The sequence below is a fragment of the Puma concolor genome, chromosome D4 (genome assembly GCF_028749965.1).
Source record: "Puma concolor isolate L17-30 chromosome D4, mPumCon1.1.hap2, whole genome shotgun sequence".
NCBI classification, from domain to species: Eukaryota; Metazoa; Chordata; class Mammalia; order Carnivora; family Felidae; genus Puma; species Puma concolor.
Window position 1 is genome coordinate 26,965,591 of NC_141679.1, and position 12,517 is coordinate 26,978,107.

Below are 12,517 nucleotides of genomic sequence, written 5' to 3' on the forward strand. Positions count from 1 at the left end.
TTGCAGAATGGTATCTATAGGGTTATCTGATTGAATTCTTTTATTTTTACCTTTCAAGTGTCTTGAATCTGGGCATTGCTTTTCCTTCTCTCTTATTGTTCCTGCTTTACTTTGAGCCTTTCTTAGCTTCAGGTTTAGATTCCTTGTGAGTGTCTGTACTCTTCCTTCTGGCCCAATCTTTCCCTCTAGGCCACTCTCCACCTGACCACTAGTTACCTTCTTAAAAGTAGGTAATTTGGTCATATCTGGTTTTGCCTCTTTGAAAATTTTTCCTACTATGTGTATTTTAATAAAAGTACTTGTACAAGGGCACCTGGGTGGCTTGGTTGGTTGAGCATCCGACTTCGGCTCAGGTCATGATCTCATGGTTCATAAGTTCGAGCCTGGCATCGGGTTCCGTGCTGACAACTCAGAGCCTGGAGTTTGCTTTGGGTTCTGTGTCTCCCTCTCTCTCTGCTCCTCCTCTGCTTGCACTCTGTCTCTCTCTTTCAAAAACCAAACATTAGAAATAATGTTTAAAAAGTACTTGTACATACTATGCAAAATCAAGTACCCCACAATATGCATAATGATAAATTATAGTTCTGTTTTTTTCCTCATTCCATAATAATATTAAATTTTTTTTAGCTTTTTGCCAGTAGTTAATTCCATATTTCTGGATAATAGGTGTGTATTCTAATTTCTGGATAAAAACAATTTGAAGTGCTTATTTCTGAGAGAGTGAGAGAACACACATGTGAGCAGGGGAAGGGTAGAGAGTGGGGACAGAGGATCCAAAGCAGGCTCTAGGCTGACAGCAGAGAGCTCGATGCGGGGCTCAAACTCATGAACCCTGAAGTCATGGCCTGAGCTGAAGTTGGAAGCTTGACTGACTGAGCCACCTAGATGCCCCTGGATATTAGCAGTTTTTAGCTGGTATGTCAGCACATTTTTAGCATATAACTAGCATTCACATATTATCCTGTCCTGTATCCAAATAGTAATTCAGTTTTTTGTTAAATCATTAATCAGTGTTGACATTATTGTGATTGTATAAATACTAATGACAGATGAGCCAAAGTGGTGTAAATGTACATTTCCGTTCTCATACAAATATTTGTTTTTCTTGAAATGATAACTGCCTCTTGTTTTTTGGTTTGTTTAGTTTTCTGTGTACTTGGTTCTCCCTCTCCCATCATAAGATCGTCTTATCGGTTTATGTATTTTTTGAAATTACCCTCTTTAGCTCCTTTGTTCTCTAGGTTCAGGCTGGATCAGTGCCCTTCTAGGTCCACTGTATAGCTGGGATTCCAGTTTTCTCTTCGCCCTTCTCCTGGGAATTTCATTTCCCTCTCTTTGTTAGATTTCTGGTTACCTGGATTTTATGCCTCTATTATTATTCTTTATTACTTTGGTTGGTGCAGTATTTCCAGTTCCATGGGGAGATGGAGAGGGAATTGTTCTTTGAGAACTTACATGTTTGCAAATGTCTCCCCTACCCTCACACTCGATTGAAAGTTTGGTTGTAATAGATTTCTAGGTTGGAAAATAATTTTCCTCTGAATTTTGAAGGCCTTATTCTACTGACTCTTAATTTCAGTGTTGCCATCCTGATTTTTTATACCCATGTTTTCTCTTTGGAAGCTTTTAGGAGTTTTCTTTCTAATGACTATACCTTAAACTTGGTCATTCCAACCCTTTACTGATCTCAGTTTGAAGGATCCTATTCTCAGACTCCCATCTCTGTTTCTGGGTTGCTTGTATTCTGACTCCTATGGTTCATCTCTACTTGGGCTCCAGTTTATCATATTGTTTTTTTTGTTTGTTCGTTTTTTTTGCAATTTATTTATTTATTTATTTATTTATTTATTTATTTATTTATTTTAATTTACCTCCAAGTTAGCATACAGTGCAACAGTGATTGCAGGAGTAGATTCCTTAATGCCCCTTACCCATTTAGCCCATCCCCCCTCCCACAATCCCTCCAGTAACCCTCTGTTTGTTCTTCATAAGAGTCTCTTGGGGCGCCTGGGTGGCTCAGTCGGTTGAATGTCCGACTTCAGCTCAGGTCATGATCTCATGGTCCGTGGGTTCGAGCCCCGTGTTGGGCTCTGTGCTGACAGCTCAGAGCCTGGAGCCTGCTTCAGATTCTGTGTCTCCCTCTCTTTCTGCCCCTCCCCCATTCATGCTCTGTCTCTGTCTCGAAAATAAATAAATATTAAAAAAATTTTTTTTAATTAAAAAAAGTCTCTTCTGTTTTGTCCCCCTCCCTGTTTTTATTATTTTTGCTTCCCATATGTTCATCTGTTTTGTATCTTAAAGTCCTTGTATGAGTGAAGTCATATGATATTTGTCTTTCTCTGACTAATTTCGCTTAGCATAATACCCTCTAGTTCCATCCACGTAGTTGCAGATGGCAAGATTTCATTCTTTTTGATTGCTGAGTAATACTCCATTGTATATGTCATTGTGTTTTTACTGTCATTACCCGTTTGGTCCTATTTTCTGATTTTAAATACCATCTTCCTTCCTTGCAGTAACTCCCTTGCCTACACTTGCAGCTCTCTTCCTCTCTTGCCTTATTGGACCTCAATTCTAGTTGAATCCAACCCTCCATCTCCTGTGCCTTTACACTAGCACATCACAGTGTAACTGGAGAAAAATACATTCACACTGATTTCCTACTTTCAGTTCATCACCACTAACTTCAAGTGGGCCATGAGTGCTCCTTAGCAGTCTTACATTACCCTGGTTCGTTCACCCTCCCTCTCCTCAGGTTTCCAATTTACTCACTTGAAGCAAACCTACCTTCCTGCTGCACTAAATAATGGAAGTAATCTTCTCACCTACCTGCACATGTGCCCTGTGCTCTTTGGCCCTTCTATCCAGATGAACCTTCTCTCCTGTCTAAGGTTGATCCCTTCTGCTTATGTATTAGATCCCATACCCTGTCTTATATTCAGAAATATTGCTCTAGTAATTCTCTCTGTCCCTTGCATAATGAATTTGCCCCTGTACTGGATCATTCCTGTCAGCATGCAAACATGCCTTATCTTCCTCAATCTTAAAAAAATGCCATTTTTTGGCATACTTCAGCTTCTGCCCCATATCTCAGTTCTTTTCAGCCAGACTTCTTGAATTCACTCGAGTTCGAGTCAGGCTTTGAATGGTATTCCACAAAGCTTCATTGTCATGGTCATCCAAGACCTCAGTGTTGCTAAACCCGTTGGTTAATGTTTGGTCTTAAACTTGATTGGTCATCAGATTTTTGACATGGAGTCCATCCTTGAAACAAATTATTTTCTTGGCTCTTTTTCCCTGGTTTCCTGCCTCACTGATTGTTCTTGTTTGTCATCTCATTCTTTTTTTAAAAAATTTAAAAAAAATTTGTTTTTAACATTTATTCATTTTTGAAAGACAGAGACAGAGTGCAAACGGGGGAGGGCTAGAAAGAGAGGGAGACAGAATCCGAAGCAGGTCCCAAGCTCAGAGCTGTCAGCACAGAGCCTGACACTGGGCTCGAACTCATGGACTGCGAGATCATGACCTGAGCCGAAGTCAGCCGCCCAACCAACTGAGCCACCCAGGAGCCCCTAAATTTTTTTTTAATATTTATTTATTTTTGAGAGGTCGACAGCACAAATGAGGGAGAGGCAGAGAGAGAGGGAGACACAGAATCCAAAGCAGGCTCCAGGCTCCAAGCTATCAGCACAGAGCCTGACATGGGGCTTGAACCCACGAACCATGAGATCATGACCTGAGCCAAAGTCGGACGTTTAACCAACTGAGCCACTCAGGTGCCCGGTTTATCATCTCATTCTTTAGGCCAGCACTGTCCAATAGATGACAGAATACAAGCCATTTATATCATTTAAAATGTTCTAGTAGCTTATTGGTGGAATTAATTTTGGAACGTTTTATTAGTCCAATATATCTAAAATAATATTCCAGTATATAATTATTTAAAAAACATTAATGAAACATAAAATTGTATTTTTTGGTACCAAGTATTCCAAGTGTGGTATGTAACACTCACAGCACATCTCAGTTTGAACCATCCACATTTGAAGCACTCACTACTTGATTGGTTGTGTAATGGCCATATTGGACAGCACAGTCTAAATATTGGTGTGGCTCAGGCTCCATCTTTACACCTCTGTCTGTACTCACTTCCCTGATGACCTCGTGCAGTTTCATAGTCTTAAATTCTGTCTCTACTAATGAAGCCTAAGTTTATATCCTCAGCCTAGACTTTAGACTTCCCTAAATCTCAGACTTCTATGTGCTTACTGCCTGTTCTGCATTCTCCATTTAGATGTCTGTCTCAGAGTTCACGTTTCCAAAATGGAGTTGCTGATTTCCCCCTTGCCTCCTAACTTCTTCTTTCTGTAGTCTTCTCAATCTCAGCAAATGGAGCTCCATTCTTCTCGTTGTGTAGAACAAAAATCCTGCAGTCATCCTTGATTCTTCTCTTTCTCTCATTCCCCACATATAAACCCTCAGGAAGTCCTGTGAACCAAAGGCTGTCAAACTACAGCCTGCAGACCAACCTACCCTGTTGCCTTTGTTTTTTATGGCTCTTGAGCTAAGAACGGTTTCTGTGTCTTAAACAGTTATATAAGTACCTACATAATATTCTCCACTTTACCACTTGGCCTGCAATGGATAAAATATATATTATCTGGCTCTGTAAGAAATAGTTTGCCTGTCTTTGACTGATACTATCTATTTGTTAGCATGTGCCAGGTGCTGCTGGGTGTTAACGCACCTTAATGACAGGCATATATTGCCTTGCTTATGTAGGGTGAGGGTGGAGGGAGACTAAGAGCTCCTTCCTTAAACATCAGCTTCTTCTGATGGCATACCTCAGTCTACAAAGGTGTCTGATACCTCTAATTCTTTTTTTTTTTTAATGTTTGTTTATTTTTGAGAGAGAAAAATAGAGCCCCCATGCAAGCAGGGAGGGGCAGAGGGAGACAGAGGATCCCAAGCAGGCTCTGCACTGACAACAGCAATCCTAATGTAGGATTTGAACTCAAACTGTGAGGTCATGGCCTGAGCCAAAGTCAGACATTCAATCAACTGAGCCATCCAGGAACTCTGAATTCTTGAAAGTTTTCTTTGTCTTTACTTCCGAGTGGCATTGGTTTAGCTTTTTTCACTCACATAAGTCAGTTACTTTTTGTCTGTTACTTTGCATCTTCCAAAAATTGTCTTATGCATTTTGTCTCTTGTCCTCCATTCTCTTTGTCCTTTGGGATTCAAACTTGTAATTCCTATAGTGTCATTGTTAGTATGATTTTAAGAGGTATAGTAGAAGTCAGCATTTAACCAGAAGTTCACCCTTTCTGCTGCCTACATGATAAAAGTCAAAAACCTCTTAGAGTAACGCTGTCCATGAGCCAGCCCTAACTTTATTACTCATCTTTTTGTTGTTTTATTGAGTTATATTTGACATACAGTGTTGTGGATGTTTAAGGTGTAGTGCACATTGATATGATGCATTTATATCGCTGTATAATTGCCATAGCTCACACCTGTTGCATCACATAATGATCATTTCTGCTAGTGCTGGGAATGGTTAAAATCTAGTCTCTTAGCACATTTAGTGTTTATAATAGAGTTTTCTTGTTTATAGTCTGTGCTTGTGTTAGATCCAGGACTTACCGCCTAGTTGTAAATATGTACCCTGAACACCTCTCCCATTTCCTCACCCTCCAGTTCCTGGCAACCGCCATTTTATTCTTTTACTCACCATTTTACTAGCTTTTATAATTTTGGTTTTCTTAGATTCCACCATAAGAGGTAACGTACAGTGTTTGTTTTTCTGTCTCTGACTTACTCATGTGTTATGGTATTCTCCAGGTCTATCTATGTTGTTGCAAATGGCAGGATTTCCTTTTTTCCCATGGCTGAGTAGAATTCCATTGTCTATACATACATACATACATACATACATACATACATACCGCATCTTTATCCATTCATGCATTGGTGGACACTTAGGTTGTTTTTGTGTCTTGGCTGTTGTGAATAGTCCTACAGTAACATGGGAGCTACGTAGGTCTCTTCATTATCTGCTTTCATTTCTTTTTGATCTATACCTAGAATTGGGATTGTTGGATCATAAGATAGGTCTTTTTTTTTTTTTTTTTAGGGTAGTTCTATTTTAATTTTTTGAGGAACCTCCATACTGTTCTCCATAGTGGTTGAACTAGTTTACAATCCCACCAACAGTGCACAAGGGTTCTCTTTCTCCACATCCTCGCCGACACTTGTCATCTCTTGCCTTCTTGATGATCACTCTTACATTGTCATTTCATTGTGGTATTCATTACTCCTCTTCCTTCTCCCTGTGGCATATTGTTGTTCAGCTGCTCCTGAGTACGCTATTCTCTTTCATTATCCCATGCCTGTGCACAGTATGCTCCTTCTGGCTCTTACGTCTTTTCTCCTTACCTATTTAGGGAAAAGTCCTATTTATCTTTAGGCTTGGATCCCACTCTCCTGACTTGCCCATACAGATTTCAGTTTTCTTCTCTGCTCTTCTTAGCACATTCTTCTATTACAGCTGGTGTCTGCGTACTGGCTTGCATGGAACAGTCTTACTTGGCACCTTTTATCCTGTATGGTTATTAATAGCATCCCTTTTTACTCTCAATAGTGTGCCAGTTTGAATAATGAATGCATGTATAGCCCACTCCTTCTGTCATTTTCTTTGATTATGGATGTAATGTTTGAAGGTAACTTCTGCTTCATTTTGTAAACTTGAAAATCTGAGATGGTCTCAGCTTAGGATGATGGAGCTGAAAGATTACTTCTGGTATTCCTGTTATTTGGCATGCTAGAAGTGTGTATCACTTAAGTCACTGTAGTTGGATTTTTGTCTTATTTGCAGCCAAACATATTTCTAATACAAAAATAAACTATAAAAGTTGGTTTGGGGCACCTGGGTGGCTCAGTTGGTTAAGCATCTGACTTTGGCTCAGGCCATGATCTCACGGTTTGTGGGTTCGAGCCCCGTGTTGGGCTCTGTGCTGACAGCTTGGAGCCTGGAGCCTGTTTCAGATTCTGTGTCCCCCTCTCTGTTCCTCCCCTGCTCAAGCTCTGTCTCTCTCTCTCTCTCTCAAAAATAAATATTAAAAACAATTTTTTTTTTAAAGTTCTGGTTTGCCTGGTAAAGAGTAAATGCTATTACCCATTTGGTGTATATTTCTTCACATACTTCCTAATGATATGTATACATGTGTATTTTATTTAACGTGATAAAATTATATAAACTGCAACTTTTTCCCACACACAATAGAAAATAGATTTCTATACCTACCAACACATGTAGGTGGAGAGCTACCTCATTGTTTTTTATTAGCTGCATAACATCATGTTAAGAGTACAGGTTTTGAATAATTATCTGTGGTATGAATCATTAAAGGATGCTAAAACTAGTGAACAAAAGTATAATGAGCACAGGATTTGTACCTAGCCTCCAAGTATCTTCTGGCAAGATATATATTAATTACAAAGGGAAGTGAGTAGTTTACAGTGAAGAAACGTGGCAGATACCATCTTAGCTAAGTGGCCAGACTTAATATCACCAACAATAGGACAGGTCAACATGTACCTCCAGATACAATGCTCCATGAAGAACACAGCATCACTTCTGTGGTATTCCTATCCAGTATGACATAAATTGGATTTAATCTTGGGGAAACATAGGCAAACCCATATTGAAGGATGTGCACAGAATAACTTTGGCCTGTACTATTCCAAAATGTCAGGCAGGAAAGATAAGGATGGAGGAAATGCTCCACATTAAAGAGACATGAATTTCCTAATTTGATCATCGTAGTGTGATTATGTAAGAGAGTGATTATTTGTTTTGGAAAAATCACACAAGTATTTATTTAAGTTTATCTTGAGAGAGAGCATGGGCACAAGCAGGGGAGGGCAGAGAGAGAGGGAGAGAGAGAATCCCAAGCAGTTTCCACTGGGAGGCTCAAACACGTGAACCGTGAGATCATGACCTGAGTGGAAGTCTGCCGCGTAACTAACTGAGCCACCTAGGCGCCCCCTTACTGAAGGATTTAGAGGTAAAATGGCATCACAGGGTAGGACTTAGTCTCAAATGTTTAAGAAAACAATCTAGAGAATCATAATGCAAATATGGTAAAATGTTATCATTTGAAGAATATCGGAAAGGAATATGGGACTTTGTATTCTGAAATTTTTTCAAAATAAAAGTTTAAAAAGTACAGCCTGCAGGGATTGACGCCACCTAAGTTTGTGTTCTTCCTCTGTCACCTATACACTGGTGTGGTGCTTCTCTGCCTCAGTGTCCTCATTTATAAAATGTAGTTTGTAATAGTCCCCACCTCGTGAGGGTTAGTAAAGTTAATACAATAAAATTTTTAGAAGAGTGCCTGGCATATAGTAAGTACATAATAATGTTATTATTTATTAGTATCCCATTGTATATACAGTAAATTACAAGGCACTTACTAATGGACATTTAGATTGTTTGAAGTCTTGATGTGAATCATCTGTGACCATATTTTACCCTTCCTTGTAGCCCTAATGTGTTACTCAGTATCTGGTCTGTAGAAGGTACTCAGATTTGGTTGAATGAATCAAATCATTTCAGGAGCCTCTGAAATGATTTTTTAAAGCAATATTAAATTGTAACTGATATATTGCAGTTGTTTTAGAAGCGATTGAAAACATTTTTACTTGATTAGACTGTTATATTATTAGCACAGTCAAGATTACTGGTTTAGTTGGAATGGCATTAAGTACTGGTATTGGGTGTTCTGCAGTTATGATTATAAATATTTTATCATCCTAAATTTTCTTGTGGTGCTGCATTGTTTTAAATACTGTGTTTTATAGAACCCTGAATATCCGTGATAACTTTCTGCAACTATATCTTGGCAGTATTGTAAAGTACAGTAAAGAACATGGGGCTTTGTACCTGTCAAGATGCCTTAATTCTCTCACTGGATAACAGACTCTATAATGGCTATGGTTGTGTTTCGCCATTGTATCCCTGATTATCTAGTCCATACCAGCCACCATTGTGTCCTCAGAAAATGGTTCAGAAATGGATAAGGGAGGCAAAACTTTCCTTACTAATCTACACTTTCAAGATGTTGAATTCAAAAATACTACCCTTTGATCGCTGCCACTTACTTTCTGGCTTCCCCTGCTCCTGCTATCCTTCAGTTCCACAGAGACCTCCCAGATTCCCAGATGCTGCTCCTTTCTCTCTTGTGGCCTCATTTCCATGGTCCGCTGGTGAAATCATTCGTTTTCAGACACCCTTAACTCCCTTGCCCTTCTCATCTCATCATAATGTGTCACTTACATGGCAAAACCCCAACCATCTGTCTACTTGCTGCTTGCACCCAAACAGCAGAAGGCTGCTCGAGAAAACCCACATCTGTGTGTCTATTCTCACTTTAATTTTAGGACTGCAAATCTCAGATGGGCACTCAGCACTAGAGACAGTCCTATCTTTCAACACTTCGGTGGTAAACTTGGTTTCATAGCCTCTCAGGGACTTCTCCACATCTTTTATCTCTCAAGACCTCCGTTGCCAGTGTCAGCTTACTTTGTACCTTAATGAAATATTTGATGGAATCAGACATAGGTAGGAGTACCTCATCTTCTCACAACCACACATGCTAGCCTGTATTGGAACCCACATCATCTACCTATTATCTTGTGAAAATTATCTTGTGAAAATCCTTGACAATATAAGCTCAGCCTCCACTTGTGTTCTCCATTCTGTTCCCTCTTGCCTGCTGCAATCATTAACCCGTCTCTGTATTGCATTGTTAGTGTCTCTTTCTCTACTAGATTATTCTTATGGCATATAAACATGCTTTAAATATCAATCAGTTTAAAACAAAATACCACAGTTCCTTTGATCCCATGACTCCTTATATCTACACTGTCATTTCTCTGCTACCCTGTGCAAAAAACTCCTTGAGTGAGCTGTTAATGTTTACTTATTTTACTTTCTCCTTGTCTCTTCTCACCCTCTCGTACATTTTTTTCTACCACTGCACAGAAACTGGTCTTAACAAGGCCCTTAATGATCTCCATTTTGCTAACTCCATTGTTTATACTCTGCAGCTTTTGACTTAATTTGACACAGTTGACCTCTCTTTGAAATACTTCCTTCTCATCTTCCTGATACAGCTGTCTCTTGGATTTCCTTCTTCCTCATTGGTTAGCACATATCTCGTGTTTGCTCCTCTAGATGCTGGAACGCACCTGGGCTTCTGTGTCCCTTCTGCTTCAGTTGATGTCCTCTGGTTCTGCTCCATATTATACCAACTCTGTGCTGATGAAGCCCAAATTTATGTCTCTAGTCCTGATTCCTCCCCTGACTTCCAGACTCACGAAAGTGCCTTCCTGAAATCTTCACTTGGATAACTAAAGAAATTATAAACTTAATCAAAATTGTACTCCATTTCTGCCTTTAAACCTACTCCTCTGAAAGTCTGCCCCCTCTCAGTAAATTGTGCCATCATATACCAGTTGCTCAGACAAAACACCTGAAAATGATCCTTGATTGTGAAGTTTACCTCCTACTCCACATTCGCGTCTTTGGCACATCGTGTAGGCTTTACCTTTTCAATATATCCTGACTTCAACAACCTCTCATCACCTCCAGTTATAATCTCAATCCAAATCGTCATCAGCTCCTGCTTGTACTGTTGGGTAGTGTCCAGTAACTGGTCTGTCTCCCTGGTTTCACTTTGATTTTTGCACTTGTTAAATCTACAAGGTTTCAGGAATGATCTTTTAATGGTAGCATCTGCTTATGTAACTCGGTCTGCTTCAGTCCTCCAGTGATTTAGACGAAGTTCTCATTACCGAGGCTAGTATTTATTTACATAGACCTGCGGTATTCTATCATGTGAATGCTTTTCCTTAGATGCAATGATTCCTTTTGGAAAACGTTGCATCGATGGGGCTTACTGGTGTGTTTTGTTTCATCTTCACGGTGTTGGCCTACTTAATTTTTAAAAAATGAGTAACATTCAAAAGTTGGAGGATTTTATGTTAAATTAATTTTTTGTTCTGAAAAACACTAGTTGTGCCTTCATTACTCAGTAAGATAAGTAGTGGCTGGCTTCCTTCAGATGAAGCATGTCTTCTCCAGTTTGCCACGGTGTCCACCAGTCCCACAAGTATCCCGAGCCAACTTTATCTACTTAGGAAGATGACCAGGAAAACAGCCCCTGTCCTACAGTAGGTCATCATTCAGTTGACAAATATATTTTGAACAGTACTTTGTGCCAAGTACAGTTCTAAGCCCTGGAGATAAAGCAGTGAATACAACAAAGCCTTGATGTCATTGATCATGCATTCCTTGAGACAGATAGTGTGTCACTAAACAAATACATCTCGTCAGGTGTTGGTAAGTTCTATGTAGAAGAGTAAAGCAGGCACAGGGCATGTAGAATGGCGGGGGATGCTGTTTTAAAGAGAATGCACAGTGCAAAGCTCTGTTTTGAGGTTTGACACGGGAACAGAGGCTAGAATACAGTGAGTGAAGGGGCTTTGGAGATCTTAGGAAGAAACTCCTTGTAGGGAGGGGTCAGCATGTACAGAGGTCTTGAGAAGAGAACGTGTTTGATGTGTCTGAAGGATAATAAGGCCTGTGTGGCTGCAGTGCAGGGATTGTGGAGAAGAGTGGTAGGTAGAAGGAAATGAGGTTGGAGAGGGAAGCTGGGCCACATGGTGATTGATGGAGGGCCTCAGTCCATGTAGGATTTTTGATTTTCCTGTGAGGAGGGAAACAGTTGAAAGGTTTTCAGTAGGAGGTGATGTGAAATGACTTATTTTAAAACAACCCTTTCGGCTTCTGGTGGTGAATAAATTGTAGCAGGGATAAGCATGGAAGGGGGGGCCCTGTGTGGAGGCAGTTGTGGAAGTGAGAGGCGGTGGTGCCTTCACTAGAGACAGCTGTGAAAGCCGGGAGCTGCGCTTAGATGAGAAATTGGAAGTTTGAGTCTGTCATCTGTTCTGATGATCTGATACAGAACGTGGGAAAATGAGAGGAATCGAGGTGAAGGTTTTCAGCCAGAGTAACTATGGGTGGATAAAGGTGCCATTTAGCAATGTGGTAAACACTGGGAGAGTTCCTTTTTAGACGTGTAAAACATGAGAATCCTATTTGGTGGCCAAGTAGGGGTAGAGCATAAACTTTACCTAGAGGATAAGCTCACAGCTTGGTAACACAACATGAGATTTTTAAAAGTCCCAATCCTGTGAGTCCTGTAATAACACTAACAGTTCTTTGAACCCAGGGACTTTGATGTTTATTTGTTTGTTTTTCTGTTTGTAACCTATAGTACATGATATAGATTACATATAGATTACACTGATACTTTTAAGAATCCAAAAATTCTGCTATAGTTCTGGCCCCTGCTGTAAACGCCTGTTATTCCATTGTATTAGGCTTCTATATATGTGTTAAGAATTCTAACATGACAGAAACATTCCTTTAAATAGAGCTTGTGACTTA

The 12,517-nt window shown here is 39.8% G+C and overlaps 1 protein-coding gene across 3 annotated transcripts in view; it reads left to right on the forward strand.

The window, feature by feature from the left end:
- NAA35 (N-alpha-acetyltransferase 35, NatC auxiliary subunit) overlaps positions 1-12,517 on the forward strand; it is a 102,309-nt gene that overhangs the window by 24,253 nt on the left and 65,539 nt on the right. The gene's annotated exons all lie outside the window — the stretch shown is intronic.